Genomic DNA, 27,308 nt, shown 5'->3' with positions numbered 1-27,308 from the left:
GAGACAGGATTTTACCACATTGGCCAGACTAAGCATTTTATATTTTCTAACTCTTTTTATTTTTTCTGAGACAGAGTCTTGCTCTGTCAGCTAGGCTGGAGTGCAGTGGCACGATCTTGGCTCTCTGCAACCTCCTCTTCCCAGGTTCAAGAGATTCTCGTGCCTCAGCCTCCAGAGTAGCTGGGATTACAGGTGCCCACCACCACACCTGGCTAATTTTTGTATTTTTAGTAAAGACGGGATTTCACCATGTTGGCCAGGCTGGTCTCGAACTCTTGTCCTCAAGTGATCCGCCAGCCACTGCCACTGCACCTGGCCTATATTTTCTAACTCAAGCTCATATAGTTTTTTTCTGTTGTCATTGTTTGTTTTGAGACAGAGTCTCACTCTGTCACCCAGGCTGGAGTGCAGTGGCACAATCTTGGGCCACTGCAGTCTCAACCTCCCAGGCTCAAGCCATCCTCCCACCTCATCCTCCTGAGTAGCTGGCACTACAGGCATGTGCAAACACACCTAGCTAATTTAAAAAAAATTTTTTTTTTTGTAGAGATGAAGGCTCACTCTATTACCCAGGTTGGTCTTGAACTCCTGGGCTCAAGTGATCCTCCCACCTAAGCCTCCCAAAGTGAGCCACCACTCAGCCATATTTGTTCATTTGTGTGTATGTGTGTGTATATATATATACACTATATATATAATACTATATATATAGTATTATATATCATATATTATATATACACACTATATATGTAATACTATATATATCATATATATAGTATATATATAGAGTATATATATAGAGTATATATATAGAGTATATATATATATATACACATATATATATATATATAGCATCCCCCTTCTAAGACATTAACTCCTCAATGAGAGGGGCTCTCCACCATCATTTCCAGCTTTATATTTTCTCACAGGAAGTAATAAATTCCAACCAAGCTTGGCTACTTCCTGGTCCCCATATGATGCTTGTCCTTGCCCACTGATCGCAGTGCTTAGCTTGCTATACAAACATTTATTTACTTATCATTTGTTAATGGTCATCAAAGCCCAAATGAGTGACTACAGTACTTATTTGCCCTTCTCACATTTCATATGGCATTTATCCAGTCTGGAGATAAGAATGGTTTTTACATTTTTAAATGATTCTATTAAAAAAAAAAAAGAATATCCAACGGAGACCCTGTGTGTTCCACAAAGCATAAAATATTTACTATCTGGCCTTTTACAGAAAAAGTTTGCCAACTCCGTCTAGATTGTAAGAATCATGATGGATTGGAACAAGAACATCATGTTTGCTCCATCAATATCTATTAACCGATAGAGCACTTAACTATTTCTTTTCTTTCTTTCTCTCTTTTTTTTTTTTAAGATGGAATCTCACTCTGTTGCCCAGGATGGAGTGCAGTGGTGTGATCTTGGCTTACTGCAACCTCTGCCTCCCAGATTCAAGCAATTCTCCTGCCTCAGCCTCCCGAGTAGCTGGGACTACAGGTGCTTGCCACCACGCCCAGCTAATTTTTGTATTTTTTGTAGAGACAAGGTTTCAACATGTTGGCCAAGCTGATCTCAAACTCCTGACCTCAAGTGATCTGCCCGCCTTGGCTTCCCAAAGTGCTGGGGTTACAGATGTGAGCCACCGCACCCAGTCCAACTATTTCTTCAGGTAAAGATATTGATGACCTTTATTAAAAGGCTAATGTGCCAATAATATTTCTCATTAATTTATCAGACTTCAGATTTGTTTTAGTACAGGACTGGGTCCTAATGAGACAAGAGCTAGGACTGGTAAACTTGGATTGTGGAGGCAGAGGAAAAATTACATCATGAATAGTTATCATAATGTTTTGAAACTTATTATTATATCATGCTGTCTAGAATTCATAAAGATTCAATATAGTAACATTTGGAATAGAAATATGAAATATTTGTAAACTAGATAATATTTTAGTTACATAAAATTAAATATATATTTAAAATTTTTATTCTGTATCATTGATCTCTTCCAAAAGCAATATTGTTTTTAATTTTTAGCTTCTGATTGTTGCTAAAAAGACCATTTTTCAAATAACAGCATCTAGCTTTAATGGGCATTAATTAGGAAGGCAAATTAGAAATAAATTCAACCCGGCTGGGCCGGCTGCTCACGCCTATAATCCCAGCACTTTGGGAGGCTGAAGCGAATGGATCACCTGGGGTCAGGAGTTCGACCTGGCCAACATGGCGAAACCCCGTTTCTACTAAAAATACAAAAATTAACCAGGTGGTGGCCTCCTGAGTAGGTGCCTATAAATCCACCTACTCAGGAGGCTGAGGCAGGAGAATCGCCTGAACCCAGGGGGAGGAAGTTGCAGTGAGCTGAGATCGTATCACTTCACTCCAGCCTGGGTGAAAGAGGGAAACTGTCTCAAAAAACAAAAAAAAAACAAAAAAAAAAAACAAAAAAAAGAGAGAAAGAAAGAAAAAGAAAGAAAGAAATTCAACTTTAAAAAACAAGGAAAGTAGTAGCCACTACCCAAGTTAAGAAATAGAACCCCCTCTCCCTCTCCCTCTCCCTCTCCCTCTCCCTCTCCCTCTCCCCCTCCCCACGGTCTCCCTCTCCCTCTCTTTCCACGGTCTCCCTCTGATGCCGAGCCGAAGCTGGACGGTACTGCTGCCATCTCAGCTCACTGCAACCTCCCTGCCGGATTCTCCTGCCTCAGCCTGCCGAGTGCCTGCGATTGCAGGCGCGTGCCGCCACGCCTGACTGGTTTTCGTATTTTTTTGGTGGAGATGGGGTTTCGATGTGTCGGCCCGGCTGGTCTCCAGCTCCTAACCGCGAGTGATCTGCCAGCCTCGGCCTCCCGAGGTGCCGGGATTGCAGACGGAGTCTCGTTAACTCAGTGCTCAATGGCGCCTAGGCTGGAGTGCAGTGGCGTGATCTTCGCTCGATACAACCACCTCCCAGCCACCTGCCTTGGCCTCCCTAAGTGCCAAGATTGCAGCCTCTGCCCGGCCGCCACCCCATCTGAGAAGTGAGGAGCGTCTCCGCCTGACCGCCCATCGTCTGGGATGTGAGGAGCCCCTCTGCCTGGCTGCCCAGTCTGGAAAGTGAGGAGCATCTCTGCCCGGCCGCCATCCCATCTAGGAAGTGAGGAGTGCCTCTTCCCGGCCGCCATCACATCTGGGAAGTGAGGAGTGTCTCTGCCCGGCCGCCCATCGTCTGAGATGTGGGGAGCACCTCTGCCCTGCAGCCCCGTCCGGGATGTGAGGAGTGTCTCTGCCCGGCCGCCCCGTCTGAGAAGTGAGGAGACCCTCTGCCTGGCAACCGCCCCATCTGAGAAGTGAGGAGCCCCTCCGCCCGGCAGCCACCCCGTCTGAGAAGTGAGGAGCGTCCTCTCTCCTCGTCCGGGAGGGAGGTGGGGGGGTCAGCCCCCCGCCCGGCCAGCCGCCCCGTCCGGGAGGGAGGTGGGGGGATCAGCCCCCCGCCGGCCAGCCGCCCTGTCCGGGAGGTGAGGGGTGCCTCTGCCCAGCTGCCCCTACTGGGAAATGAGGAGCCCCTCTGCCCGGCCAGCCGCTCCGTCTGGGAGGGAGGTGGGGGGGTCAGCCCCCCGCCCGGCCACCCGCCCCGTCCGGGAGGGAGGTGGGGGGATCAGCCCCCCGCCCGGCCAGCCGCCCTGTCCGGGAGGTGAGGGGCGCCTCTGCCCGGCCGCCCCTACTGGGAAATGAGGAGCCCCTCTGCCCGGCCAGCCGCTCCGTCTGGGAGGGAGGTGGGGGGGTCAGCCCCCCGCCTGGCCAGCCGCCCCGTCCGGGAGGTGAGGGGCACCTCTGCCCGGCCGCCCCTACCGGGAAGTGAGGAGCCCCTCTGCCCGGCCAGCTGCCCCGTCCGGGAGGGAGGTGGGGGGATCAGCCCCCCCGTCCGGCCAGCCGCCCCGTCCGGGAGGGAGGTGGGGGGGTCAGCCCCCCGCCCGGCCAGCCACCCTGTCCGGGAGGGAGGTGGGGGGGTCAGCCCCCCACCTGGCCAGCCGCCCCGTCCGGGAGGGAGGTGGGGGGATCAGCCCCCCGCCCGGCCAGCCGCCCTGTCTGGGAGGTGAGGGGCGCCTCTGCCCAGCCGCCCCTACCGGGAAGTGAGGAGCCCCTCTGCCCGGCCAGCCGCCCCGTCCGGGAGGGAGGTGGGGGGGGTCAGCCCCCCGCCCGGCCAGCCGCCCCGTCCGGGAGGGAGGTTGGGGGGTCAGCCCCCCGCCCGGCCAGCCGCCCCGTCCGGGAGGGAGGTGGGGGGGTCAGCCCCCCGCCCGGCCAGCCGCCCTGTCCGGGAGGTGAGGGGCGCCTCTGCCCGGCCGCCCCTACCGGGAAGTGAGGAGCCCCTCTGCCCGGCCAGCCGCCCCGTCCGGGAGGGAGGTGGGGGGGTCAGCCTCCTGCCCGGCCAGCTGCCCCGTCGGGGAAGTGAGGGGCGCCTCTGCCTGGCCGCCCCTACTGGGAAGTGAGGAGCCCCTCTACCCGGCCAGCCGCCCTGTCCAGGAGGGAGGTGGGGGGTCAGCGCCCCGCCCGGTCAGCCGCCCCGTCCGGGAGGGAGGTGGGGGGGGTCAGCCCCCCACCCGGCCAGCCGCCCCGTCCGGGAGGTGAGGGGCGCTTCTGCCCGGCCGCCCCTACTGGGAAGTGAGGAGCTCCTCTGCCCGGCCACCACCCCATCTGGGAGGCGTACCCAACAGCTCATTGAGAACGGGCCATGAAGACAATGGCGGTTTTGTGGAATAGAAAGGGGGGAAAGGTGGGGAAAAGATTGAGAAATCGGATGGTTGCCGTGTCTGTGTAGAAAGAGGTAGACATGGGAGACTTTTCATTTTGTTCTGTACTAAGAAAAATTCTTCTGCCTTGGAAAAAAAAAAAAAAAAACAAGGAAAGTAAAGGATGGAGATGTGGTGGAATGTGGTGGGAAGCTCTGATTAACAAAAGGCTCTTAGCAGGGAGTGGCGGCACAAGACTGTGTTCCCAGCTACTCGGGTGGCTGAGGTGGGAGAATCACCTGACCCCAGGAAGTTGAGGCTACAGTGAGCTGTGATTGTACCACTGCACTGTTACCCAGCCTGGGCAACAGAGTGAGACTCTATCTCAAAAACAAAAACAAATGAGCTCGATTAAGGCAAGTTACAAGAGGCATGTTATAAATTAGGAGGCGGTACGTGTAGTTATTTTGTGTCTTTGGGTTTTCCTTACCATAAATAATATACTCATGGGCCAAAAACTGTAATGGGAATTTCTACAAAGAAGTGAGAGTGGCCGGAAAATCTGAGTTAGAAAAAGAGGCCAGGCATGGTGGCTCACGCCTATAATCCCAGCACTGGAGGAAGCCACAGGGGGAGGATTCCTTGATCTTAGGAATTTGAGACCAGCCTGGCAACATAGAGAGACCTCATCTCTACAAAAAATTTTTAAAAAATTAGCCGGGTGTTATAGGGTCCAGCCCTACTGGGTCTGTGGGTTTTTTCTCCTCGTGTGGAGACGAGAGATCGTAGAAATAAAGACACAAGACAAAGAGACAGAATAAAATACAGCTGGGTCCGGGGGACCACTACCACCAAGGCACAGAGACCAGTAATGGCCCCGAATGCCTGGCTGTGCTGTTATTTATTGGATACAAGACAAGGGGGCAGGGTAAGGAGTGTGAGCCATCTCCAGTGATAGATAAGGTTACACAAGTCACGTGTCCACCAGACAGGAGGCCCTTCCCTGTTTGGCAGCCGAGGCGGAGAGAGAGGACAGCTTATGCCATTATTTCTTCTATGCATTTCAAAGACTTTAGTACTTTTACTAATTCTGCTACCACTCTCTAGAAGGCGGAGCCACGTGTACGGGGTGGAACATGAAAGCGGACCGGGAGCGTGACCGCTGAAGCACAGCATCACAGGGAGATGGTCAGGCCTCCGGAGGCTGCGGGTGGGCCTGACTGATGTCAGGCCTTCCACAAGAGGTGGTGGAGCAGTCTTCTCTAACTCCCCCTGGGAAAGGGAGACTCCCTTTCTCGGTCTGCTAAGTAACCGGTGCCTTCCCCGGCACTGATGCTACCACTAGACCAAGGTCCACTAGGTAATGGGTGCCTTCCCAGGTGCTGGCATTACTGCTAGGCCAGGAAGCCCTCTAGTGGCCCTGTCCGGGCGTAACAGAGGGCTCACACTCTTGTCTTCTGGTCACTTTCTCACCGTGTCCCTTCAGCTCCTATCTCTGTATGGCCTGGTTTTTCCTAGGTTATAATTGTAGAACAAAGATTATTATAATATTGGAATAAAGAGTAATGCTACAAACTAATGATTAATGATATTCATATATAATCACATCTATAATCTATTTCTAGTGTAACTATTCTTATTCTATATATTTTCTTTATTATACTGGAGCAGCTTGTGCCCTCGGTCTCTTGCCTTGGCACCTGCGTGGCTTGCCGCCCACATGTGTGATAGTACACACCTGTGGTCCCAGCCTCTTGGGAGGGTGAGGTGGGAGGGAGGATTGCTTGAACCTGGGAGGTTGAGGCTCCAGTGAGCTGTGATCATACCAAAAAAGAAAAGAAAGGAAGAAAGAAAAAGGTGGCAGGAGTTTGGGGAAGATTAACTTAGACCCAGGAACAGGATTGAGAACGAGGGGGCTGAGTCAACAGTCCAGTTCAATATTCACAAATCCAAGGGGTAGTGGGACAGCTCATGACCAGAGGCCAATATCCATGGGACTGGATGTCCGTGGACTGGCCAAAGTCCACAATGATCACTTGCTCTGAACACTTCATAATGTAGGTACAAGCTCAGTTCACCATCAGAGCAGCCACAAGCCTAATGTAAACACTAGTCACTGCACAATGGGTAGGCAAGAGATCTCACCAGGTCAAATCCCCAGCCTAACTCAGGACAAGTGAATCCTGGGGGTTAGTTTAAGACAAACAGACCAACCCCCGGCAAAACAGTTCTCCTGGTAGAACCATACAATTGGACTGAGTCTTGGATTGGTAAAGTCTCAGTGGAGTAAATCTTATTTGGGTATAATAGGGAGAGAGTTAAAGACCAGTATTCCTTACCTCAATTCTGGAGGGATATGTATATTCTAAATGTAATACAGGTCCATAATGTTTAGTTGTATTAGGATTCTTGGGGTCAGATGTTTTTTAGAATTCAGAACTTTGTGAACATTAGAAAAATAGTATCATCCATATATTATGTTAAACCACATATAATGGGTCTGGGAGAACCCTATAATGAAAATATTAATGCTTCTTTAGCAAAAAGGCATGGATCTTCATAATAGGCAGGATGAATACAGACTATGAATTGATTCACATCAATTCGGGACGGGTTTTGTTGCCAAATGTCTTCAGGTAAGTTCAGATTTTGCTGCCAAATGAGTTGCCAAAGGGGGAACAAAACCTTATACTTTTCAGGTTGTTGGGATTTTGCAATTACAGGTAAAGGTTTTTGGATCTGTACAGACCTTGTTGCTGTTATTACTCATTAGAGAAACACACTCCCTGCTATTAATACAGGACAATAATGCTAGGCCAGGCCCTGTGGCTCACGCCTATAATCCCAGCACTTTGGGAGGCCGAGGCAGGTGGATCACCTGAGGTCAGGAGTTCGAGACCAGCCTGACCAACATGGTGATAGCTCGTCTCTACTAAAAATACAAAAATTAGCTGGGCGTGGTGGCGCATGCCTGTAATCCCAACTACTTGGGAGGCTGAGGTAGAAGCATCACTTGAATCCAGGAGGCAGAGGTTGCAGTGAGCAAAGATTGTGCCACTGCACTGCAGGCTGGGTGACAGAGTAAGACTCTGTCTCAAAAAAAAAAAACAACGAAACAAAACAAAACAAAAAAACAGGACAATAATGCTGACAGCAATGAGTAGCTGTGTAACTGGGTTTCTCAACTGTCTCTCCACTCTGCAGTGATGAAGACTGTTATTTGATGTGTGATATCTCTGATGACAGTTCTCCTTTTAAATTCATCATCTGTATTTAGGACTTAAGATGAGTTTCTCTTCAGCATGGTGGATAAAAAGAAGGATCCAGACACACGAGTCAGATCACTTGGATGAACCTGTCATTTAAATGGCTGCCTGACCCTAGGTCCACCTGGGTCTCAGCTTTCTCAGTTTTAAGGGCCCGGCACTCACGCCTATAAGCCCAGCACTTTGGGAGGCTGAGGTGGGTGCATCACTTGAGGCCAGGAGTTTGAGACCAGCGTAGCCAACATGGTGAAACCCGTCTCTACTAAAAATACAAAAATTAGCCAGGCTTGGTGGTGCATGCCTATAATCCCAGCTACTTGGGAGGCTGAAGCAGAAGAATCGCTTGAACCGGGAGGCGGAGGTTGCAGTGAGCTGAGATTGTGCCATTGCACTCCGGCCTGGGCAACGGAGCAAGACTCTGTCTCTAAAAAAAAAATAAATAAATAAATAAAATAAAAATAAGAGCGTAGGGAAAAGAAAGAGAGATCAGGCTGGGCGCGGTGGCTCACGCCTGTAATCCCAGCACTTTGGGAGGCTGAGGCAGGCGGATCATGAGGTCAGGAGATCAAGACCATCCTGGCTAACATGGTGAAACCCCGTCTCTACTAAAAATACAAAAAAATTAGGCGGGCGTGGTGGCAGACACCTGTAGTCCCAGCTACTCGGGAGGCTGAGGCAGGAGAATGGTGTGAACCCAAGAGGCAGAGCTTGCAGTGAGCTGAGTGAGCCACTGCACTCCAGCCTGGGCAACAGAGCGAGACTTCATCTAAAAAAAAAAAAAAAAGAGAGATCAGGTTGTTACTGTGTCTATGTAGAAAAGGAAGACATAAAAAACTCCATTTTGATCTGTACTAAGAAAAATTGTTTCTGCTTTGAGATGCTGTTAACCTGTAACTTTAGTCCCAACCCTGTTCTCACAGAAACATGTGCTGTATTGAATCAAAGTTTAATGGATTTAGGGCTGTGCAGGATGTGCCTTGTTAACATGTTTGCAGGCAGTATGCCTGGTAAAAGTCATCGCCATTCTCCATTCTCGATTAACCAGGGACACAATGCACTGGACACAATGTCCGCAGGGACCTCTGCCCAAGAAAGCCTGGGTATTGTCCAAGGTTTCCCCCTACTGAGACAGCCTGAAATATGGCCTCGTGGGAAAGGAAAAACCTTACCGTCCCCCAACCCGACACCCATAAAGGGTCTGTGCTGAGGGGGAGTAGTGAAAGAGGGAGGCCTCTTTGCAGTTGAGATAAGAGGAAGGCATCTGTCTCCTGCTCCTCCCTGGGAATGGAATGTCTCAGTGTACAGCCGACCATTCCCATTCATTTTATTCTAAGATAGGAGAAAACCGCCCTGTGGCTAGAGGGGAAATATACTGACAACAATACTGCTCTGTTACTCTTTGCTACACTGAGATGTTTGGGTAAAGAAAAACATAAATCTAGCCTACGTGCACATCCAGGCACAGTACCTTTCCTTGAACTTACTCATGATACTAATTCCTTTGCTCACATGTTTCCCTGCTGACCTTCTCCCCACCTGTTGCCCTGCTACACTCCCCTCACTAAAATAGTAAAAATAATAATCAATAAATACTGAGGGAACTCAGAGACCGGCACCAGTGCGGGTCCTCTGTATACTGAGTGCCGGTCTCCTGGGCCCACTGTTCTTTCTCTATACTTTGTCTCTGTGTCTTATTTCTTTTCTCAGTCTCTCGTCCCACCTGACGAGAAATACCCACAGGTGTGGAGGGGCAGGCCCCCTTCATAAGAGGATAGGACTATATGACTCACTATAGAGTCTGAGGCACAGAGTGGAAACTTGACAAAAATTTGTTATATGAATGAAAGAATCTACCTTCTATCCTTAAATTCTATGAATCCTGTCTTAGTCTGTTTAGGTGACTATAACAAAATATCATAGACTGGGTGGTTTCTAAACAATGGAAATTTATTTCTCACGGTTCTGGAGGCTGGGAAGTCCAAGATCAATGTGCAGGCAGATTCGATATCTAGTGAGGGCCTATTTCTTCATAGACAACCATCATCTCTCTAATCTCACAAGGTGGAAGGGCTTTCCCTTGGGCCTCTTTTGTAAAGGCACTAGTCTCATTCATGAGGGCTCTGCCACCATGACCTAGTCACCTCCAAAAGGCCCCACCTCCTTACACTATCACCTTGGCAGTGAGGATTTCAACATCTGAATCTGAGAGGGCATAAACATTCAGAACATAGCAAATTCCTCATTTCCAATTCTTGCCTCCCTGTCATTGTGCCACTGGGCAGCTTAAATAGTTACACAGAGAAGGTCAGGCGCGGTGGCTCATGCCTGTAATCCCAGCACTTTGGGAGGCCGAGGCGGATGGATCACGAGGTCAGGAGATCAAGACCATCCTGGCTAACACGGTAAAACCCCGTCTCTATTAAAAAATACAAAAAAAAATCAGCCGGGCGTGGTGGCGGGCACCTGTAGTCCCAGCTACCTGGGAGGCTGAGGCAGGAGAATGGTGTGAACCGGGGAGGTGGAGGTTGCAGTGAGCCGACATCACGCCACTGCACTCCAGCCTGGGCGACAGAGCGAGACTCTGTCTCAAAAAAAAAAAAAGTTACACAGAGAAAGATTTATAAGGGTCACTTATTATGCTTCCTTAAGAGCTGAAGAATTTACAAATGCATAAGTGTGACTGAATCTGACTAAGTTGTGGAAAAGAGGGCATGGAAAGTCATGGAAAGTTTGTACAAGCCCACTGCAATTGTATTAATAGCAGTGAGTGTGTTCCTCATGAGTAGTAACAGCAATGAGGGTTTGTACAGGTCCAGTGCAATTGGTTGATGTAACCCAGGAGTCTTGTTGACGTGCGTGCACACATGTATGCTAATGTGCAAGATCTCTGCTTGAGGGAATATAAGAGACAACAGTGTTGAGATCATCCCTGAGTAGGGTACACTCAGCGTCCTGAGTGTGCACTGAGGGCATCCCCTTAGCGACAGCACTGGGGAGAGTATTGTATCTTAATCCTTCAGGGATAAGGCCTTGTTCCCCACAGCAAAGGAAAGGACTACAGTCTCCCAGTCATGTGGCATGGCTAAGTACCTACTGAGACAGAGGTGTAATGAGAGATGAGAATGGAAGAAGAGGCAAAGGCACCTCCACCTCCCGGGTTCAAGCGATTCTCCCATCTCAGCCTCCTGAGTAGCTGGGATTACAGGCATGCACCACTACGCCCGGCTAATTTTGTACTTTTAGTAGAGATCGGATTTCACCATGTTGACCAGGCTGGTCTCAAACTCCTGATCTCAGGTGATCCGCCCGCCTCAGCCTCCCAAAGTGCTGGGATTACAGGCGTGAGCCACCGCGCTCGGCCTTTTTAATTTTTTTGAGATGTGGTCTCACTGTGTTGCCCAGGCTGGCCTGAAACCCCTGGCCTTAGGTGATCCTCCTGCCTCAGCCACTCAAGTAGCTGGGACTATAGGGGCACCACTGCACCTGGCTCCCCTTTTAATTTTTATTTTAGCATTGTTTTAGTATTTTTTGTTTGTTTGTTTAAGTAGTCTTCTTGAAGACAGTGAACAGTGTCAGCTGCTGACCATACTAGGTGTTCATGAGGCACAACTCTGACAGCCTGCCCTGGGCTTTGCTAGTGGCACTAGTCAAGGCAGCCAGAGTGTCTGGGTAGCCAGCAAGCTGGCATTGGAGGGGAGGTGACTGGGCTCAGTTAGTCATAATAGTGGCTTCCACCAGCCCTGCCAAGCACCAATGGCCAGAGACCTGGGGGTTCTGTGTGAAGCTCATCCCTGTGAAGGACAGTGAACACAGATCAAGAAGTATCAGCTGGACCCCAGCACGGAGGAGCAACTGCAGACTTCAGCAGACTCATTCAGGTTAGTTAAGATGAAGGCAGGCTTTCCTTTGATCAGGCTTTTGGAAAAAAGCATATACTTGGGAAGAAAGGGAAATGATAGAGCAAGAGGGAATTCTTGACCTTGAAATCGTCTGTGAAACACTGTGCATATGTGATTTTTCAGGGGAGAGGGTCCGTAGCTTTCTCTGGGTCCATAATGGGTTCTCTGGGTCCATAATGGGTTCTCTGGCCCTGAAAAACTGAATCAAGTTGCTTTATGTTCTGCATATGTGAATAACGGATGCCCTACCTTTAAATGGCTTTCAGTGCTTCAGGGAAGAGAGACAAGTAACTAACAAAAGGAGGAGGGGGAAGTGTTAGAGTTGAGGCACAATTTGCCAGGCCCTGTGAAAAATGAAATGTAGGACCCCTTGTTAAAAAATTAAGAGATGGTGACAGGAGAGCATTAAACCAAGCCATTGGCCCTTTAAGCACGAGGCCTGGTGCAGCTACACAAGCTGCATGCTCATGAAGCCAGCTGTGGTTACAAGATTGAGAAAGTTGACACTGATCATATGACACAGTGGTTATGAAGAAGTTTGCGGATTAGGGGAAACACTACATTACACTCAGTAAAGTTTCAGCAGTAAGTCATATAATAATGAGACTGCTTATAGACATCACCTTCAGCTGTCTAACCAGGGCTCTGGGCATCGGATATCTCAGTGGAGGCGAGGAGATAGGGGATTGGGGGCGGGGGATGGGAATGCGTTTGGGGAGTCAAAGAATGAACCAGCATGTAAAAACCTGGGTTCTGGTCCCAGCCCTGCCACTAGCTCCCTGTGTGACTTCTGGCAAGTTACTTTCTCTCTATGGATAACTTTTTCTTCACCTGTATGAGAAAAAATTTGCATTATTAGATTTTTTTTTTTCGAGACAGGGTCTCACTCTGTCACCCAGGCTGGAGTGCAGTGGTGCCATCTCAGCTCATTGTAACCTCTGCCTTCAGGGTTCAAGCAATTCTCCCACCTCAGCCTCCCTAGTAGCTGGGACTACAGGCATGTGCCACCACACCTGGCTAATTTTTTTTTTTTTTTTTGTATTTTTGGTAGAGATGGGGTTTTACCATGTTGCCCAGGCTGATGAATTATTAGATTTTTAAGTTCTCTTCTAACGTTGACTTGCTGTTATTCCAAATGAGTGGCATCCCCTTCAGAGAGGCTACAACATATTCTGCTGAATATTTCTTTCTTTCTGTTTTTATAGATAGGGCCTTGCTCTGTCACCCAGGCTGGAAGGCAATGGCAAGACCATAGCTCACTGCAGCCTTGACCTCCTGGGCTCAAGCAATCCTCCCACATCAGCCTCCCAAGGAGCTGAGACTACAGGTGTGAGCCACCACGCCAGGCCAATTATTTTTTTAGTAGAGGTGAGGTCTCACAATGTTGCCCAGGCTGGTCTCAAACTCCTGGGCTCAAGAGACACTGCCTCCTCGGCCTCCCAAAGTGCTGGAATTACAAGCGTGAGCCATTGTGCCTGACCTGAATATTTCTTTTATGGTGAGGATTTGCCCTCTGAGAATAAATCTGACCTCTGAAAATAGACAATGATTTCCAGCTAACTCTGGTAAGAATAATAATGTTTTTGACTGAAAATGAGCTGTGGCCTAAGTAATGGGATTTTTATAACTTAAAAGTGGTTTTAGTTTTTAGCTAATATAACCAGAATTGAGACAGTCAGTAGAATGTTTTTCCCCAAAGTTGTAATATTGAGATGTCATAAGTTCATTCTAATGCTGCAAGTAGCTTAAAATATCTTTGAATTCTAGACATACCTTCAGAGGCAATTTTTTTTTTTTTAGATGGAGTCTTGCTCTGTCACCAGGCTGGAGTGCAGTGGTGCGATCTTGGCTCACTGCAACCTTCACCTCCCGGGTTCAAGCGATTCTTCTGCCTCAGCCTCCTGAGTAGCTGGGATTACAGGCGCCCATCACCATGCCAGGCTAATTTTTCTATTTTTAGTAGCGACAGTGTTTCACCATGTTGGCCAGGCTGGTCTCGAACTCTTGATCTCAGGCGATCTGCCCTCCTTGGCCTTCCAAAGTGCTGGGATTACACACATGTGCCACTGCGCCCGGCCTTCAGGGGCAATTTAAAAGTCATACAAGACAGGGCACCATGGCTCATGCCTGTAATCCCAGCACTTTGGCAGGTGGAGTCAGGAAGATTGCTTGAGACCAGGAGTTTGAGACCAGCCTGGGCAACACGGCAAGACCTCATCTCCACAAAAATTTAAAAAATTAGCTGGGCATGGTAGTTTCAGCTATCTTGGGAGGCTGAGGCAGGAGGATCACTTGAGTCTAGGAAATCAAGGCTGCAGTGAGCTGTGTTTGTGCCACTGCATTCCAGTTTGGGGAACAGAGTGAGACCATGTCTCAAAAAAAAAGTCATATAAGAAAAAGCATCGGCAGGGTACAGTGACTCATGCCTGTAGTCCTAGCACTTTGGGAGGCTGAGGTGGGTGGATCACGAGGTCAGGAGTTCAAGACAGCCTGACTAACATGATGAAACCTCGTCTCTACAAAAATACAAAAATTAGCTGGGCGTGGTGGCATGTGCCTGTAATCCCAGCTACTCGGGAGGCTGAGGCAGGAGAATCGCTTGAACCCGGGAGGCGGAGGTTGCAGTGAGCCGAGATCACACCATTGCACTCCAGCCTGGGCAACAGAAGGAGACTCTGTCTCAAAAAAAAAAAAAAAAAAAGCATCATGTAATGTAATAATCATAGCTTTCGTAATAAGATGGAAACCTGTTTCAATTGAGGACCATGTGAGGCAAATATCAATTTAAATCAGTCTTTTCTAAAAATAGCTATTTAGGAGAGAGGCATATACAATGTTAAACACAACGGGCTACATTGGCTTATGCCTGTAGTCCCAGCTACTTGAAAGCATGAGGCAGGTGGATCACCTAAGCCTGGGAGGTTGAGGCTGTGGTGAGCCATGATCATGCCACTGCACTCCAGCCTGGGTGACAGAGTGAGACCCTGTCTAAAACAAAAAACAAAAAACAAAAAACAAACAAAAACCAACAACAACGACAACTAAAACAAAAAAAACTAAAAACATAAAATGTTAAACTCACTAGATTTTTAAATTAAAGGGAGGAGTATAAAACAGGCAGAAAAGGAAAGGAGAGAGGAGAAAAGTACAGAGGAAAAGAAATAAATAGAAGAGTTGTGGGAATTGGACTTAATCAGTAAAGGGAGCTTCAAGTTTATCTGCAATTTTAAAAAATATAAAAGATGAAGGCCCGGCACAGGGGCTCACGCCTGTAATCCCAGCACTTTGGGAGGCTGAGGTGGGCAGATCACTTGAGGTCAGGAGTTCAAGACCAGCCTGGGCAACATGGCGAAACCCCATCTCTACCAAAAATACAAAAAATTAGTCAGGCATGGTGGCATGTGCCTGTGGTCCTAGGAGGCTGAGGTGGGAGGATTGCTTGAGCCCGGAGGCAGAGGTTGCAGTGAGCTGAGATTTCTGAATCCAGTGGGGCTGATTGCAAAGGAGACCCAAGGAACAGTGCCAAGTTAGATGCCAATTACCCACTTCGAGTCCTTTATTGTGGAGTCTGTTCATTACCAACAGAGTACTGTGAATATATGCCTGATGTTGCTCATTGTAGACAATGGTTAGAGAAGAATTTTCTAAATGAACTTGCAAAATTTACTGTAGAAAATTCACCCAAACAAGAAGCTGGAATTCGTGAGGGTCAAGGAACAGCAGGGGAAGAAGAGGAGAAGAAAAAACAGAAGAGAGGTGGAAGAGGCCAAATAAAACAAAAAAAGAAGACCATACCACAAAAGGTTACTAAGGCCAAAATTCCTAGAGCAAAGAAGAAATATGTGACAAGAGTGTGTGGCCTTGCAACTTTTGAAATTGATCTTAAAGAAGCACAAAGATTTTTGCTCAAAAATTCTCCTGTGCTGCCTCAGTAATGGGGAGGATGAAATTATTCGGGGAGACTTTACAGATGACATAATTCATGTCATTCAGAAAGATGGCCAGAAGTAGATGATGACAGCATCGAAGATCTTGGAGAAGTAAAGAAGTGAATTTGAAAATTTGTCTGCATTTAATGGCCTGAACTGAGAGTTGATATGGCCAAAGGGAGAGAGGCCTTTATATATACATATATATATATTTACTGTAGAATATATATATATTCTACAGTAAAACTGTAGACTGCCCTCGTCCTTGGCATTTTCACTGTTCTGTACAAGGTTGCTTGTTTTTTTAATTGCCAAAGTCAAATAAACAGGGAGACTGTCATGCTCATGCATGAATAGAATTTAGTCAAATAAAAAATTTTGGTCATTTGCTGGGCGTGGTGGCTCATGCCTGTAATCCCAGCACTTTGGGAGGCCAAGGCGGGCGGATCATGAGGTCAGGAGTTCGAGACCAGCCTGGCCAATATGGTGAAACCCCGTCTCTACCAAAAAAAATACAAAATTTAGCCAGGCACGGTGGCGCACACCTGTAGTCCCAGCTACTCAGGAGGCTGAGGCCTGAGAATCGCTGGAACCCGGGAGGTGGAGGTTGCAGTGAGCCAAGATCTGCCATTGCACTCCAACCTGGGTGACAGAGTGAGACTCTGTCTAAAAAAATAAAATAAAATTTGGTCATTTGGTACTGACTTTCTCTTTGTCTCTCTCTCTTTTTTTTTTTTTTGAGACAGAGTCTCGCACTGTCGCCCAGGCTCGAGTGCAATGGCGTGATCTCAGCTCACTGCCACCTCCGCCTCCCAGGTTCAAGCGATTCTCCTGCCTCAGTCTCCTGAGTAGCTGGGATTACAGGCGCCCGCCACCACGCCCAGCTAATTTTTGTATTTTTAGTAGCGACGGGGTTTCATCATGTTTGCCAGGCTGGTCTCGAACTCCTGACCTCGTGATTTGCCCACCTTGGCCTCCCAAAGTGCTGGGATTACAGGCATGAGCCACTGTGCCCGGCCTGACTCTCTCTTTCTGTCTTTTTAACTTTATTTTTTGAAAAACCCGGTAGACTTTTTATGTGGAGCATTTTTGTTGATTATTTTACTGATCTAAAGCTGAGTGATTTTTAAAAATAATTTGAATTTGGCTTCCTAACCAGTAATACGTCTCCTTGCTTCATTGACGTGACAGTTTTGAGATGGGTGTGAATCTAATAAATTTGTGGTTGAATTTGCTTTGTTGTTACAAAGTCCACCCTACGGGCACAATAACATACTGTTGGTAGGAGTTGTTCGAGCTATTCTGGAGATTATTTGATAAAGTATGCTAAAAGCCTTACAACCATGAATGTGCACTGTTTGAAACAGTAAGCCACTTCTTTGACATTAGAAGACGTTAGAAGAAATAACCAGCCTTGCGTAAAACTTATGGATGAAAGTATTCATCACAATATTATTTATAATGAAAAATTGCAAATGTTACAAATGAACAATTGGAAAATGATTAAACAAGTGATGGCACATTGTGTGGTAGAATATTATGCATATGTTTAAAGAATCATATTTTCTAAGATTACTTGGAAACATTTTGGTAATGTCAAAGGTGGGCACCTCAGACACATTTTAGACATTAATCATCATCACTGTTCTGAGTGGAAGGCCATTCAGAGAGGCTAGAGGTTCTTATTCTGGCTATAAATTATGTGAGTAAAATTCCGCTAACCAATGAAAAATACTGTACACCCATGCTCAAGATATAGTCCTGGAAATAGCAATTGAAACATGTCTTCTCACAAGAGAAGTTTTAATGACAAGAGAAGTAAAAATGACAGTTTTAATGATGCATTAGATGAATTTAAACTTTAAATCAGATGCTGCAAATTGGAAGGAAGACTTGCGGTGTTTGTTCTAAATTGCTGCGGACACTTCTAAGAAACTTAGAGCCCACAAAACCATTGTTTATTGTCATGCAAATTACGATCTTGAATGAGAGTTTTTTTGTTTGTTTGTTTGTTTTGAGACGGAGTCTCACTCTGTCGCCCAGGCTGGAGTGCAGTGGCGCAATCTCGGCTCACTGCAAGCTCCGCTTGCCGGGTTCACGCCATTCTCCTGCCTCAGCCTCCAGAGTAGCTGGGACTACAGGCGCCCGCTACCACGCCCGGTTAACTTTTCTGTATTTTTAGTAGAGACGGGGTTTCATCGTGTTAGCCAGGATGGTCTCGATCTCCTGACTTCATGATCCACCCGTCTCGGCCTTCCAAAGTGCTGGGATTACAGGCGTGAGCCACCGCGCCCGGCGAGAGAGTTTTTTTTTTTTTTTTTTTTTAATACAGTATTAGAAAAATGTAAAGTATTAGAAAGATGTAAAATTAAAAAATGAAATTCTGCATTAACTGTGAATTCTACTAAATAGAATTACTGGTGGAGCAAATTTATCCATCGAGACTATCTGGTATGTGTTACATATGTATTCTGTTGGTGCTGGCAGATGTCTGTGTGCCTGTATCAACATGTGCTCCATAGTTCTTAGCAAATGCAGTTTCAATCCATAGCTAGCCAGCAGTGGATGTTACCACAGGAAAATGCAGGACTAAAATTGTCCTTGTGTAAAAAAAAAATTCAGAATAATTTTTTCTCAACAACACTAAAATTATTTGATCTCTTGGGCTGTATCTACATACACGTACCGATTTCACTATTGTGACTGAATTGGCTAGTCTAATTGTTATGCCTAACAAATGCCAAATTGAATAATATTTTAATGGGTGGTTTGAATCTTCTGTAGACAACCTGCTTCAGAACTCTTCTTTGAGACCAAGAACCATATGGCAGGCCCAGACTGCCTGAGGGGTCCTGAGTTAGAACTTGAGAGAAGACTTGAGGCTGTGTCCCTTCTCAAGGGACAAAAGGACAAGACTCCTTCAGGCAGCTGTTTGTCAGTGTGAAATCTGTCTCCCTGTTCCACTGAAACAGGGGTCAGAGTCCAGGCTTCCCAGATGTTCATTCCCACAGTGTACAAGGAATACAATGCTGATAAGTGATGCTAAATGATTGTTTTAGATCTCCTGACATCATTCCCTTTAGGCTGTTTTATCTATCATTACTCAACAAAGACCTTAGTGGGTACTATATTGGTTTTGTTTATGCTCTCCAGAAATCACTTCTCTGCCTTTTCTCCTTCTCAGTAATCATGTCTTTTGATTTCTGAGTTCCTTTACCTGGGGTGCATTCTGCACCAGCACTCATTAAGCATAGCTGAAGCTGAGCTGATAGTCTGTGACATCTCTCAACAACTTTACAGCAGAAGGAGGGAAGAGGCTTTGATGTGAGATGAAATTTTCTGCAGAAGAGGATTAAGTCAGAACCAAGGAGATATAGCTGAGCAAATCTTAAGAATATGTATGCATTAGTTCTATTTGGAGAAAGTAGAAAAGGTTTTGAGACAGACATTTATGAAAGTGTTTTTCATTTGTTTTGTTTTGTTGTTTGTTTGTTTTTTGAGTGGGTCCCAGTAAGGCATCCAAAATAACCAAAGAAAACCCAAAATGAGTGGCTGGGTGCTGTGGCTCACGCCTGTAATCCCAGCACTTTGGGAGGCTGAGGTGGGCAGATCACCTGAGGCCAGGAGTTTGAGACTAGCCTGGCCAACACAGTGGAACCGTGTCTCTACTAAACATACAAAAATTAGCCAGGCGTGGTGGTGTGTGCCTGTTGTCCCAGCTACTCAGGAGCCTGAGGTGGGAGAATCGTTTGAACTCAGGAGGCAGAGGTTGCAGTGAGCCAAGATCGTGCCATTGCACTCTAGCCTGGGTGACAGTGAGACTCCGTCTCAAAAATAAATAAATAAATAAAATAAAATAAAATAAAATAAATAAAATAAAATAAAAAATTTAAAAAGGAAACCAAAAATGACTTCACTATGCCATCCCATTTAGCCTCTTTAATCTCCTCCAATGGAAACAGCAGAACAAAATGTTCCATATCACTGAAGCAGAGTGAACTCACCTACAATTGAAAACATTAACCTGAGCTTCCTTTAATGGGCATTAAAATGTGTGAATATGGATATCCATTCAGAAAAGTCAAACATTTACAAAGGAAAAGGAGAGTCTGCAATAAATGGAATTTTGGTCATCTGTTTCATCTCTAATAAATATGAAATGAACAAATGCTACACGTGCAGACTGATCCCTAAATCCTAAATTCTGCTCTGTAAGAGTTATTAGAAATCTGAAACCACAAGCAACTTTCTGAAGACATTTAAAGAAGCACTAAAGTGTGACTTTGGGGTCAGGGTCGATATTTAGGAGTACTTCTTTCTTAGATATACATATAGATATATTTATTTATTCGTTTACTGCTAGGCAATGGAAAAGGCACAGAGTAAAGAGAAAGAAGAAGCCACTAGTTAGCAAAAGATCAACTGCTTTCTTCACACTGAACTCCTCTTAACTACTCTGACCCACAAAAGTGAATCAAAAAAATCTGTTTAACTTTCCAAGAAAGGAGGGATAACTGTTAAGTCCTTTCAACTTTCCAAAGTAGCAGCAGCTTCACTCCTGAAAGCAGATTAAAGTTGCCATCTAAACTCACATCCTTTCCCGCAAAGAGCCCAGGCCAAGGAACTTCCTTTTTCACCTTGCAGCTGTGGAGATTTGCTGCTTGCTCATCTATAACTTCAAAGACAAGAACAAGAAAACAACCAATCATACTACAAAATTATTTCAAACTTCACCACATCTCGCAGGCAGGAAGGTTCTTTCAGATCCACAGTGAAAATAGGAAATGTTTCATCAGCTGAAAGGCAGCTGCAAGCAGATCAAGAGAGGTTTTACAAAAGAAGCAAAAAGTAAAGGGTATCCTTTATTTTACAGAGGAGCTCTCTAGCAACCCAGTTCATATAAAAGTTAAACTTAGAGAAGAAAATAGAATCTCTATAGGCGGCAGAAGAAAAGAAAATTGTTTCCTCCTACTTACAGTGCAAGTGACTGTGCCTCTATTAGCCCCTCTAAGGGTAGCCAAAGCAGAGCGTCTTTCCTGTCCTTGGATAGCAGAGGCAAGGCGTGTTGCTCTGAGATTTTTTAAAGATCCCAGGATCTCCCAGAGCTGGCTTCCCCACCTCATCTCTTTGCTTTCAGCCAAGCAAACGTCATGCCTTCATACTCATTCTGGTTGCCAGAAGTCTTGTGGTCTGTTCTTCCCATATTTCTCCCCATTCTTTAGAATTGGAATTGATGTTGACATTGAGGTTACAAGGGATTGGAAGGGAAGTGGTTGCATCAAGGATACTCCAAGGGCAGAGTTTAATGAAAATTTAATTCAGAATGGATCCCAAGAGAAGGAATAAAACAGTCTAATTGAGTTAACCTAGAAAAACAAGTCCTGCCAAAGAAGGGTCTAATTCAGCTTGTTTCAGAAATTCCGGGTGAGTTAAGGAGTAGTTGGTGGAGAAGCTAAACTCTTGATGGGCAGATTGCTGAGGCCGAGCCCACCTTATTAGTAAAATCTCTTTGGGACCTTTTTTTGCAGGAATATTGGTCTCATAATTTTCAGATTTCAGTCAAAGGGCTGTACTTACACGGACTCAAAAACTATGACGCTGCAGTTCTTTTCTTCTCCTTACTTAGTTGGTTTTCCTTGGACCAACTAGAATTTACAAGGTTATGTGAAAGCTGATCACACAAACTGGGTCATTCTTGTCATACCCAACTAAATCAGAGTCTAGGGACCAGGAGGGAAGAAGCACTTGGGGCACAGCACCTGCTCCATGAATTAAATTTTTCACAAGCCCAGCTGCTAAAATGGCCTGCTGTAACCCCAAGACTAGTTTAGTAGCTGCTGAAACATGACTTTAAGAATAGTTTTGCCTACCACCATCACTCACCAATCAGAGTTTGCCAGCTCCCAAATGCTTCTTTTTTCTCTTTTTTCCCCTTCTTTCCAAATGATTCTTTAGTGCCAATGAGCTTTCTTTCAAAACAGTATAGAACATTTCTCTAATAAAACTCCCAACCTTCTTTCTGTTCCTCAGACACACTGAAGACCACCTGGTTAGTGTGTATGCCTCAAACTGCAATCCTTGCTTCCAAAATAGAATGCTTTAAAGTTAGAGATTCATCGCTATGTTTTATTTTGACTTCAACAGTCACAATGTATTGCTTCCTGGATAATGTGGAGCTTAGAGGCTCTGCAGAAGAAAGTAGGTTAATATGGGGCCCTGCAATAAACATTGTCTGTTTTCGTGGTGATGGGTGCAGAAGAGTGGGATAGGGGATGGCACACCCCTACATTATCCTTATTTCTAGGAACCAATTTCTTTTGGTGATTTGTAGAGACAAGGGCAACTGGAAAGATAAGTGAATAGGGAGTCAGGAGATCTGGATTCCAGTTTAGGCTTTGTTACTTTCTCTCTGATCTTGGACAAGTCACATAAACTGTCTGAACACTGCTATCTCATCTACCAACCACACTGGGCTGAAAAGAGGATCCAATGAGATAATGTAGATGCCTTGAAAACTCTGAAGCATTCCACAAATGTGAATGTTTTCCAAATTTTAGTTCATTATATGACCCACCAAGTAAGGCTTTGGATAAAGAATTTGATTGGGAGGCCGAGGTGGGTGGATCACCTGAGGTCAGGAGTTCGAGAAGAGCCTGGCCAACATGGTGATATCCCGTCTCTACTAAAAATACAAAAAATAGCCAGGTGTGGTGGCAGGTGCCTGTAGTCCCAGCTACTTGGGGGGCTGAGGCAGGAGAATCGCTTGAACCTGGGAGGCAGAGGTTGCGGTGAGCCAAGATTGTGCCACTGCACTCCAGCCTGGGCCCGTCTCAAAAAAAAAAAAAGTATTTGAACACGGGGTTGGGAGGAGAAGAGGAACATACTGAGTCTGATGGATATTAGGTGGTGAGATGGGGGATGGGAGTGGAACTAAGTGGAAAAGAAAAAGCAGGGAAAGAAAGCAGAAAAGATATCAAGTTTCTAGAGAAAGACTTGGCCCAGGTGTCTTTGGGGGCTTAAATTATTCCCTTAGAAATAATTAGCCAGGAAAGTATTCTGGGAAGATGGCAGAGTAGGAAGCTCTAGGATTCTGTTTCCTTTCCTAACCAAAACTTGTACTGGCAGAATCTGTAACTATTTTAAAGCCATGGAGTCTATTGAAGGCTTGCAACTTCTAGGTGAAGGCTTGGATGGCAAAGTGTCCTTGGCACAGAGATAGCCTATAACAATAAAAAAGAAACAGCAACAATAACAAAAAACAGTAACAAAATAAAGTAAACCCTGAGGGAAGGGGAGAACCTGGTTTCTAGAGTTATCACATTATTAAACTAAAATGTCTAGTTTTCAACCAAAAAGTCACAAGGCATACAAAGAAAAGAAAAAATATGGCACATTCAAAGGAAAAAAGTCAACAGAAACTCTGAAAGTCCTCATGGCAGACCTACTAGACAAATATATTAAAACAATTGTCTTAGAGATGCTCAGAGAACTAAAAGAAGATGTGGAGAGTGAAAAAAACAAGTACAAGCAAAAGGGGAATATCAATAGAGATATGGAAAACCTAAAAAGAAACCAGAAAGTACAAGAACTTTTTGTAGTATTGATTAGTACAATAACCAAAATTTAAACATGCACTAGAGGGATTCAAAGGCAGATTTGATTAGACAGAAGAGAGACTCAATGAACTTGAAGATAGAACCATGAAAATTACTGAGTCTGAGGAACATAAATAAGATTGGAGAAAAGTAAACACTGCCTAAGGGACATGTGGGACACCATCAAGCAGAAAAACATATGCATTCTCTCAGAAGTCTAGCCATCCCAGAAGGAGAAGAGAGAAAAAAACCCAGAATATTTGAAGAAACATTGATTAAGACTTCCAAAGTTTGATTAAAGATATGAATATAAACATCCAAGAAGCTCAACAAACTCCAAGTAAGATGAACTCAAAGAGATCCACACAAAGATACGGTATAATCAAACTTTTGAAAGCCAAAACCAAAGATAAAATCTTGGAAACAGCAAGAGAGATGCGACTCATCACATACAATAAATCCTCAATAAAATCATTAGCAGATTTCTTATCAGAAACTTTGGAGGCCAGAGGCTGTGGGCTGACAAATTCAAAGTTCTGAAAGAAAAAACTGTCAACCAAGAATCCTATATCAGATTATCTCAATTGATGCAGGAAAAGCATTTGACAAACTCTAACATAATTTCATGATAAAAAAAAAAAAACACTCAACAAACTAGGAATAGGAGGACTGCTTCAACATAATAAAAGCCATATATGAAAAACCCACAGCCAACATCATACACAATGATGAAAGAATGAAAGATTTTCCTCCAACATCAAGAACAAGACAAAGATGCCTGCTTTCACCACCTCTACTCAAAATAGTACTGGAAGTTCTACCTAGAACAATTAGGCAAGAAAAAGAAAGCAAAGGCATCCACATTAAAAAGGAAGGAGTAAAATGATCTCTGTTCACAGATAATATGATCTTAAATGTAGAAAAGCCTAAAGATTCCACAAAACACTGTTAGAACTAATAAATCAGTTTAGCAAAGTAGCAGGATACAAAGTTATATCAGTTACATTTCTATATATTAACAATGAACAATCTGAAAAGGAAATTAAGAAAATGATTCAATCTACAAAAGCATCAAAAGAATTAGGAATTAACATAGCCAAGGGGGTGAAAGATGTGTACAATGACAACTATAGAACATTGCTGAAAGAAATTAAATAAGACATAAATATAAGCAATCTACAGATTCAATACAATTCCTAACAAAATCTCTAGGAGGTTTTTTTGGCAGAAATAGAAAAAAAAAACCCATTCTAAAATTTGTATGGAATCTCAAAGGACCCCAAATAGCCAAAATAATCTTGAAAAAGAATAAAGCTGGAGGACTCACACTTCTTGATTTCAAAACTTACTACAAAGCCACAGTAATCAAAACAGTGTGGTACTTGCATAAAGACAAATGTGTAGAAAAATGGAATAGAATAGAGAGCCCAGAAATAAACCTTTACATGTGTGGTCAAATGATTTTTGACAAAGGTGCCAAGGCCATTTAATGGGGGAAAGAAGAGTTTTTTTCAACAAATGGTACTAGGAAAACTGGATATCTACATGCAAAACAATGAAGTTAGACTCTTACCTAACACCATATACAAAAACTTACCCAGAATGAATCATAGACCTAAATGTATTAATAAGACCTGAAACTATAAAACTCAAGAAGATTTTCCCAGGCAAATACAATCACCTTATCTAGAGTTTCCCAAAATTCTTCAGCTGCCTTCGTATCAGCACTTGCATATTGCTCTCTCACATTCACATTATATAATGCATAATGACTTATTTTTAAGATGGGGGTCTCGCCATCTTGCCTAGGCTGGTTTCAAACTCCTGGGCTCAGGCAATTCTCCCACCCCAGACTCCCAAAGTGTTAGGATTACAGGCGTGAGCCACTGTGCCAGGCTGAATAATGATTCTTTTTTTTTTTTTTTGAGACAGAGTTTTCACTCTTGTTGCCCAGGCTGGAGTGCAGTGGTGCAATCTCAGCTCACTGCAACGTCCACCTCCCGGGTTCAAGCGATTCTTCTGCCTCAACCTCCCAAGTAGCTGGGATTACAGACACGCACCACCATGTCTGGCTAATTTTTTTGTGTATTTTTAGTAGAGACAGGGTTTCACCATGTTGGCCAGGCTGGTCTCAAACTCCTGACCTCAGGTTATCTGCCCGCTTCGGCCTCCCAAAGTGCTGGGATTATAGGCGTGAGCCACTGCGCCCAGCCATGGCCATGATTCTTGAATCATTTAAACCACCTAGAGCTAGCAGTAAATTCAATATCATAGTCAGGTTTAGCCTTTTCTTTCTTTCTTTCTTTCTTTTCCCTCCCTCCCTCCCTCCCTCCCTCCCTCCCTCCCTCCTTTCTCCTTTCCTCTCCTTTCCTTTCCACTTCTTTCCTTTCCTTTCTCCTTCCTTCCTTCTCTTTCTCTTTCTTTCTCTCCTTCCTTCCTTTTCTGTTTCTTTCTCTTTCTTCTTCTCTCTCTTTTCTCTCTTTCTCCTTCCTTCCTTCTTTCCTTCCTTCCTTCTTCCCTCCCTCCCTCCTCCTTCATTCTTCCCTCCCTCCCTCCTCCTTCCTTCCTTCCTTCATTCTTCCCTCCCTCCCTCCTCCTTCCTTCCTTCTTCCCTCCCTCCCCCTCCCTCCCTCCCTCCCTCCCTTCCTTTCTTTCTTTCTTTCTTTCTTTCTTTCATTCTTTCTTCTTTCTCAGAGTCTCACTCTGTCACACAGGCTGGAGTGCAGTGGCATTATCATGAGCCCACTTCAGCCACGACGTCCTGGGCTCTAGCAATCCTCCCACCTCTGCCTCCTGAGTAGTAGGGGCCACAGGCATGCGCTACCATGCCCAGCCAGACTTTTCTTTCAACATCACAAACAAACTTTTTGTTTTGGCCATGATTGTTATCGTGCTAAGAAAGATATACTTCTGTTGCCTGGTCTTCAATCTAGGTCATTAGAAGTTTCTCCATATCCCATATAGAACCTTCATGAACTTTTGTTAGTCTCATTGCCTTCAGTGAAGCAGATTCTTCTTTTTTCTTTGTTTTTGAGATGGAGTCTCACTGTGTCACCCAGGCTGGAGTGCAATGGCATGATCTTGGCTCACTGCAACCTCCGCTTCCCTGCTTCAAGCGATTGTCCTGCCTCAGCCTCCCAAGTAGCTGGGATTACAGGTGCCTGCCACCTCGCCTGGCTAATTTTTGTATTTTTAGTAGAGACGGGGTTTCACAATGTTGATCAGGCTGGTCTCAAACTCCTGACTTCATGATCTGCCCACCTCGGCCTCTCAAAGTGCTGGGATTACAGGCGTGAGCCACTGCGCCCGGCTGAAGCAGATTATTTAACAGCTTCGGTCACTTTGCTCTTGCTCTTCAAGATGGTAGCTATGGTGGAATGGGATATGCCTGACTGGTGAGCAATAATCATCACTGACTTTCTACCTTTGTAGCTCTTAATTACTTTAAATTTCATTTCCAGGTCAATCACTTGATGTGGCCTCTTACTGGCAACATTAGCCATGGATTTTGTACGCTTAGGAGCTATGATGAAAAAAACAACACAAGATTAAATCAAATGCGAGAGAAAATAATGTGCAAACAAGAGATGCGGTAAACATGAAATATATGAGGATACTGTGGGTATAACATGACATACTGTTTTACAGTAAACTGTTTGTTGTTGTTGTTGTTGTTTTTCTGAGTCTCGCTCTGTCACCCAGGCTGGAGTACAGTGGCGCAATCTCGGCTCACTGCAACCTCTGCCTCCTGGGTTCAAATGATTCTCCTGGCTCAGCCTCAGCCTCAGCCTCCCGAGTAGCTGGGATTATAGGCGCCTGCCACCACGCCCGGTGAATTTTTGTATTTTTAGTAGAGATGGGGTTTCGCCATGTTGGTCAGGCTGGTTTATAGGACCACTGTCAT

At 45.2% G+C, this 27,308-nt stretch overlaps 2 protein-coding genes and 1 pseudogene across 9 annotated transcripts in view; 2 read left to right on the top strand and 1 right to left on the bottom strand.

Moving 5' to 3' along the window:
- Nucleotides 1-6,294, top strand: part of AHCY (adenosylhomocysteinase) — a 50,094-nt gene extending 43,800 nt beyond the window's left edge. For 3 of the 7 annotated variants that reach the window (XR_010154001.1, XM_063802432.1, XM_054674216.2), the window contains one exon: nucleotides 1,549-6,294. The gene's annotated coding sequence lies outside the window, so the exon portion shown is untranslated. The remainder of the gene's footprint in view (nucleotides 1-1,548) is intronic. The other 4 variants (XR_010154005.1, XR_010154003.1, XR_010154004.1 and 1 more) reach the window with 3 other exon arrangements.
- Nucleotides 1-27,308, bottom strand: part of ASIP (agouti signaling protein) — a 69,652-nt gene that overhangs the window by 11,958 nt on the left and 30,386 nt on the right. Inside the window, exon 1 of one of the 2 annotated variants that reach the window (XM_063802496.1) lies at nucleotides 20,786-20,859. The exons of the other annotated variant lie outside the window; for it this stretch is intronic. The gene's annotated coding sequence lies outside the window, so the exon portion shown is untranslated. Of the gene's footprint in view, nucleotides 1-20,785; nucleotides 20,860-27,308 lie in introns of those variants that run through there. 2 annotated transcript variants of the gene reach the window in all.
- Nucleotides 15,348-16,190, top strand: LOC104003569 (density-regulated protein-like; annotated as a pseudogene).

This window comes from Pan troglodytes, chromosome 21, assembly GCF_028858775.2.
Source record: "Pan troglodytes isolate AG18354 chromosome 21, NHGRI_mPanTro3-v2.0_pri, whole genome shotgun sequence".
NCBI classification, from domain to species: Eukaryota; Metazoa; Chordata; class Mammalia; order Primates; family Hominidae; genus Pan; species Pan troglodytes.
The sequence above is the reverse complement of the archived record's forward strand: the minus strand, read 5'-3'. Positions and strand labels throughout refer to the sequence as shown.